Consider the following 6,670-nt stretch of genomic DNA (forward strand, 5'->3'; position numbering starts at 1 on the left):
GGGGTGAGATATCTGTTCCGTCCCACAGCTGAGAAGCCCAGACTGCTGGAAGACAGAAAGACAGCGAGAGAGGAGTGAAGAGGAGAAGGAACAAGGACACAGAAAAAAAAAACCTCGTCCTGTGGAGTCTGATATATTCCACAAAAAACGTCTTTTTCTCCACTGCCGACCTCTATCAACTGAAACGTGAAATTCACCTCTGAAAGATCATGGTCATTTTTCACAACTCACAGATATAGCTGGCTAGTTTGTTGACTGAAAACTGACTCAACAGGTTTTATTGTGCGTGTCTTGGTATTTTGCGACAGGTGAAGGTGGGAAACACCTTAGTTGTGTGAAAGCCCCTCTCATAGTGTGTGTTGTGACAGTTCCAGCAGCTAATAGACCTGCTGCTCCACCCCACTCCCCCCCGCGCTCCCCCAGGCAACTTCACCCTGCCGGGAGTGGGTGGTGGGTGGACCAGCTTTTACCGGGTGGGGGGTTGGCTCAGGAGGTTTATGCTATGGTCAGCTGCTCCTTACCGTGCTTCTCATACTCAGATTCTGAGGGACTCTCTGTGCGGCCCCAGGACAAAGGATAGTCAGCAGGTAGAGGGCTAGGAGGAGGAGGTGAAAGAGGAGGAGGCGGCGCTAGGGCGCAGGCCGGGTCTTTCCTTGGCCTACGGTCCCTGTTTTTTGTGTGTGGACGTCGCAATCAGGCCCCAGGGCCCCTGCACCCACCCAGACCGCAGCCATGGTGAAATTGGCCAACCCGATGTACACCCAATGGATTCTGGAGGCCATCAAGAAGGTGAAGAAGCAGAAGCAGCGTCCGTCAGAGGAACGTATCTGCAATGCTGTGTCTATGTCCCATGGCCTGGACCGCAAGACGGTGCTGGAGCAGCTGGAGCTCAGCGTCAAGGATGGCACCATCCTTAAGGTCTCCAACAAGGGCCTTAATTCCTACAAGGACCCTGACAACCCTGGGCGCCTGGCCCTGCCCAAGCCCCGCGGTAGTGGCAGCTCTGGAGGAGGAGGTGGAAGTGGAAGCAGTGGCGGTGGGAGCTCCCACTCCCACTCCCACTCCCACTCCCATTCCCATTCCCATTCCCATTCCCATTCCCACTCGGGGAAGAAGCCGGGACTTGACTGGAACAAGCTGATCAAGCGCTCGTTGGAGGGGCTCCATGAGGCCGGTGGCTCCACCCTAAAAAGCATCGAACGCTTCCTCAAGTGCCAGGCTGATGTGGCAGCCTACCTGTCAGGCAGCGGCTCCATGGGGCCTGGCCTCTTCCACCAGCAGCTGAGGGTGGCCCTGAAGAGGGCAGTGGCCCACGGCCGCGTGGCCAAGCAGGGCCCGCTCTTCCGCCTCATCAGCCGCAGCGGCTCCCTGGATGACGGGACAGGGACAGTATCCCTGGAATCGCTGCCACCCGTCCGCCTGCTGCCCCATGAGAAAGACAAGGTAATGTCTTCACATACACCACAAATAAACATGCAATAATGAGCACATACACAACAAACACACACGGCCAAAATACATGCAATAATACACACCTAGTCACATTTTATGATGGGCATTGGCACATTTTGGCATGTCACTTAGATGTGATGTGCCAAGATGCATTCATTAATTGGTGATAAAAACCTGATTTGAGTGCATTGCTGATATCTGTTTAGTCAGAGCAATGCTGGAGACAATCAGGCTCCCATTGATAGCAGAGGTTTACATGGTCCTAAATACATAAAGCAATGCAAAAAGTTGAATGAAAAACAGGACAGGAAAGGACAGTCACAATGGTTCTTTTTACACCAAGTGGGTATAAAGCACTTTGGTCTGATAGCATCAGATGTTTATGACCAGATCACTGAAACCCCACTGAAAAAACAACTGTAGTTGCGGTAAAGCTCTACGGTGGCATTAGTTCTCAAAATTTCACATGTGCTCCAGCACCGGAAACTAATCGATGAGCATGGTCTGTGAAAGTAATGAAAAACACCCTTTCTATCTTTGAAGTTGCACATTTGCTCCTTTTTTCAACTTTTCGCAATGCACCCCTATCCTTATTCTGCATTTATTCCAGCTGTTGCGCACACTCTCCTGAAATGTCCACATTTATAAACCCGCAATGACCGAAACATGATCACAACATATTTTCACTGCTTGTTCAGATTGATCACGGCCTGCAAAGTTGCAGTCTTACACCATACTAAGGGCTTTGACTGTGTGAATGTAAACTTCCATTTGTGCATTTCCAACCAGTGTTACATATGGTTTAGAGTCAACATGGTGCAAAGTTGTCTCTGGGGTGGCTGTGAAGGGCTGGACAACAGATGTAAGATCAAGCAGATGTGAGAACGAGCAAGCTTTCACCGAATTGAAGTAAATCTCTTGCTTTTAAGGTTTAAGCGGTGTGTGTGTGTGTGTTGGGTGAGGACTGGTATCAGGTCAGGACATGTGTTAGAAAGACATCAATGAGCACAGTCGGGCAGCGTTACCTTGCTCTGTCAGGTGCGCGTATGAGAGACAAACTTACAGGGGCCTGGCCCTGTGTGTGTGTGTGTGTGTGTGTGTGTGTGTGTGTGTGTGTGTGTACTGTGATCCCAGCAAGCAGTGTGAGAGGTACGCTGGGTGGGCGGCTGGTGGGCCAGCTCTCAGCGGAGGAGGAGGTGGAGGAGGAGGTCAGGCAAGAGAGTCACGTGGCTCCCAGCCTCCTGCCGGGACTGTGGACCAGCTGCAGGGCTGCTCCCTGTCATAGCTGTCAGGAGATGGGTGGAAGAAAGAAAGAAAGAGAGAGGGGGGGAGAGAGAGAAAGGGAGGAAGGAAGGAAGAAAGGAAGAGAGAGAGGTGGTCTGTACTGGTGCCAGAGGAAGAGGCCTGGATGACGCATGCCACAAGCCTCTCTAACCAGACAGGGGGAGAGAGAGGCAGAGACATGGAGGGAGAAGAAAGAAAGAAGGAGAGAGAGAGAATGAGTGAGTTAGGGAGAGGGAGAGGCAGACATGCAGGCGACAGAGGAGTGAGGGAACACACCCACTTGTGTAACCTGATCAGAGAGAGCAGCCGGCCGCTAACCTCTGCTGCTTAGGGGCAGGGACACACACACACACACATACGCTCACATATGGAACCGACACAATCACACGCACAGATAGACACAAAGTGACAGGCGTTAGGGACACACACACACACACACACACACACACACACACACACACACACACACACACAGACAGACGTAAACACAAACAGTGCATTATGACATGGGACCACACACGCATGCACAGACATTTGTAACTGACACAGTACCACACACATGCATGAATGCAAAATGACAGGTGTTATGTGCACGCATAAGTGCACACACACACACACATAAACAAGCCCATGTATGTCATGCATTGGCTCGTGCATCATACCGTGCCTTCCCCCATGTGCACCCACACACACACACACACACACTCGAATGACCAGTATGTAAACAAACCTGTGAGTGCCACATACTGGTACCTACCTACTAAGCCCATCATCCAGTCATATGTCATGGCTTCTATAATCCACGTTATCAGACTGGCAGTAGTTTGGATCCGGAGGGCCCTAGCCTGCAGCTAACCACTGTTTTGACTGGCTCCTGGCTTTATCTGGCCTGCGTGTGGGTGTGTGTCTCGTGTAGCCACAGAAGCTCCTCGTAAGGACGATGCGTACACACACACACACACACACACACACACACAGTAGGATTAGCCCAGAGAGCAGGCTGGAGTCACATGGGGTCTGGCTAACACAGTGACCTGCTTGGCCGCAGATGGCCACCACCTCTTAAGACAACCAGTGATCAGCCTCCCCCTCTCTGACTCAGCTACTGATCGGCCTGCTCATTTCTGCTGCACTGCCATAAGAAAAGGAAAAACACAAAAAAGCTACACACAGCCCAGAGCTCGAGATCAAAGCCAGGTTTCTACGTAGGGGCTCACCCTCATTTTAAATAGCACCCCCGATAGTTGCATCAGATCCTGTGGATTCAAAGTAAATATTGGCCGAGAACAAACTTGAGCACGCATGAGTGAGTATGTTTTGGTTGGATATAACACCCTGTTGCGTCAGCACAATTAGATTTACTCTGGGAGTACACGGAATAAAGGTGTGAGCCTAACTTATTTAGTTGTTGTTGATGCTCCACAGCCATCACCTGGTCTGTAAATCAGACAGGGGCTGCTGCTGCTGCTGCTACTGCAGCGGCGAGGAAGTCGACATTTGTGTCTGGCATTCACGCCAGCCTGTATTCTCTCCTCCGTGCCTCGTGTTGTCACGTTACGACGCCTTGAAATATCTCTCCAGAGGATACAGCCTTATTGCCGCCCAGTCCCATGTGTTACGCGTGTGATTGTTTGTGTGTGTGATGTATATTCGTGTCTGCGTGTGAGTGGCTTATACGTTTTAAGCGCTAGAAATTGTGAGAGACGGGTGTTGCGCGATCACTCTTTTCTCCACTCTGCTACTCTTCCCCAGGCTCATCAATGCCATATTGCCCCGCATTATTGCTAGCGGTTATGATTTCCCGAGGAAAGGGAGCGAGAGAGAGAGAGAGAGCACGCAAGTGAAGGAAGGGGGGGGGGGGCGGAGAGAAAAAATCAAAACAAATGGCTAAGCACCGGCTTTGACCCCATTTGCGGGGAGATTTGTGTACTCAACGCCCCGATGTTTGTGTCAGAGTGCTCCATTCAAACGGGATCCCAGACCCTCTTTCTCTCTCTCTCTCCCTCTGTCTCCCCCTTCTCTCCCTAATAGAGGGTCATTGCCAGGCCATGATGGGGGAGGTGAATGGGGGAGCGGAGTCAACCAGGGGTCATGGATATATAGATAGCAAACCTCATTGCCTCCCCGAGCGCCCGTTAGCAGTATGAGGCTACGGCCATTAGGTGGGATGGGCTTGACGCTGTGCCTTTGTGTGTGTGTGTATGTGTGTTGGTATATATATATATATGTGTGTGTGTGTGTGATGTTCCCCCGTCATAATAGAGAAGAGCGATCTCCCTGCCCCGCGGTTGCCCTCTCCTCAACAGCTGGAGCGGGGTGAACCAGAGTTCTCGATGCCGATGTGCAGTGTCACGGCGAGGACGTGTGAAAAAAGTAACCTGCACACACACAGCCACACACTCTGTCATTCACGGTGGCGTGTTGTGGTGATTTCCCTCCAAATGTCCCACTGACCCCATAACTGGTCTGGCTAATTCTAGCAGCCTGCAGCTAATGGCTCCATTGCTCTGGAGTGGTAATAGTGCTGCTACATTAGGCATCGCTTATTATGAACCATAATGGGTATATTTATCCAGTGTAATTCATTCCACCTCAACCATATTGGACCCCCCCCCCTCCCGCCCCCTCCTGTCTTTTTAACATTGCACACCTCCTGCTTGTTTGTTCAAGGTGAAGACATCATGTATAGTCACTCGGAGGACAATGAATACAAAATGCCCCCAGACATCGATTATATGCCTCGGGTGCAACCTCCTTCTCTGTCTTTCTCTCTTCTTCCCTCTCTCCCTCCCATCCCCCGTTGCCGCTACATCATTTTATGCATCCAGAGGAGAGGAACGTGTGTGTGTGTGTGTTAGCTGGATGGATGGAAAGATTGTCAGGGTTAGCACCGTGCCACAGGAATGCTGGGAAAATGACTTAGTTCTCTGCATAAAACACAAGGGGGGTGGGTGTCATAGAACGGTCTCCCCAGTGTCTATTGTTGAATTTCCTTGAATTTCACATTTTGGACTAATCCATTTCCCAAGGAAGAGAGGGTGATACTGGGGGAAATTCTTTATTTCTGCCTCCATTTGCTTGACAGGCAGTTATTGTTTCCATTTTGCCAGAGCCCTGGCCTCGGCCGACCCAACATTAGTGCCTAAACTTGAAAAGGCCTCCTCTGCTCTCACCAGCTTTAACACCATGCCCTGCAGTTACCACAGGCCCTGGCCTTGCTTGACTTTTAGCAGTACACACCAGCAATTAAGAGCTTGTTGGAGCGTTCATTTATTTAAGGGATACATAGACATTTTGACCGATAAGCTCTTTGATCAACTCAACATTGTGCAGTGAGACTACTGGTAGAAATTCAGAATTTCGAGCCGGCTACTTTTGTCATGCTGTAAAGCCATCTTGTACCATTCACTAAAACTACAGTGTGCTGTTTGCATGCACTGTCGCACACTAAATAAGTGCTGGACATTGTATTTATGTAGTGCAAATGTTTTGAGCATATCCCCTTTAACACAAATGACTGTATAGCCTGAGCCTTGGCTATCAGTTGTCTTTCAGTGATGGTGTTCCCATTTGGCCCTATTGGCGGCAGAAGGTGACAGACCAGAAGCATGGCAGCATCTGGCCATTAGTCTATAGAAAAGGCATTAGCCGTAGTGTTGGCACCAAGAAGGGAGCAGTTACCTCAAGCTCACTAGCGACAATGATGTGAATGGCATTTGGCATGGGAAGCGCCGCGACGAGGTCTGCGCGTATGGCTAACCCCAACCGCCCCGCAAATAGAGCCAATGTGTTGAGCAGCTGGGGAAGTGACGGCTGGAGCCCGGCCAGCCCGCTCCGTTTGATGCAGTGATTTAGCTTTGTGCTCCCTGGCTAACCTCGCTTTTAATGGAAGGTGGCGCTCGGCTGGAGCGGGGGGGGGGGCGGCACACGCTGG

At 50.8% G+C, this 6,670-nt stretch overlaps 1 pseudogene; it reads left to right on the forward strand.

Annotated features, from left to right (window-relative positions):
• The first annotated feature begins 718 nt into the window (after positions 1 to 718).
• LOC139667176 (histone acetyltransferase KAT6A pseudogene) lies at positions 719 to 1,443 on the forward strand (annotated as a pseudogene).
• Positions 1,444 to 6,670: the final 5,227 nt, after the last annotated feature.

This window comes from Centroberyx affinis, unplaced genomic scaffold (genome assembly GCF_046629955.1).
Source record: "Centroberyx affinis isolate AG114_WGS23_722 - 3 ecotype Tasmania unplaced genomic scaffold, CSIRO-AGI_Caff_v1 ptg005349l_1, whole genome shotgun sequence".
In the NCBI taxonomy this organism is placed as follows: domain Eukaryota; kingdom Metazoa; phylum Chordata; class Actinopteri; order Beryciformes; family Berycidae; genus Centroberyx; species Centroberyx affinis.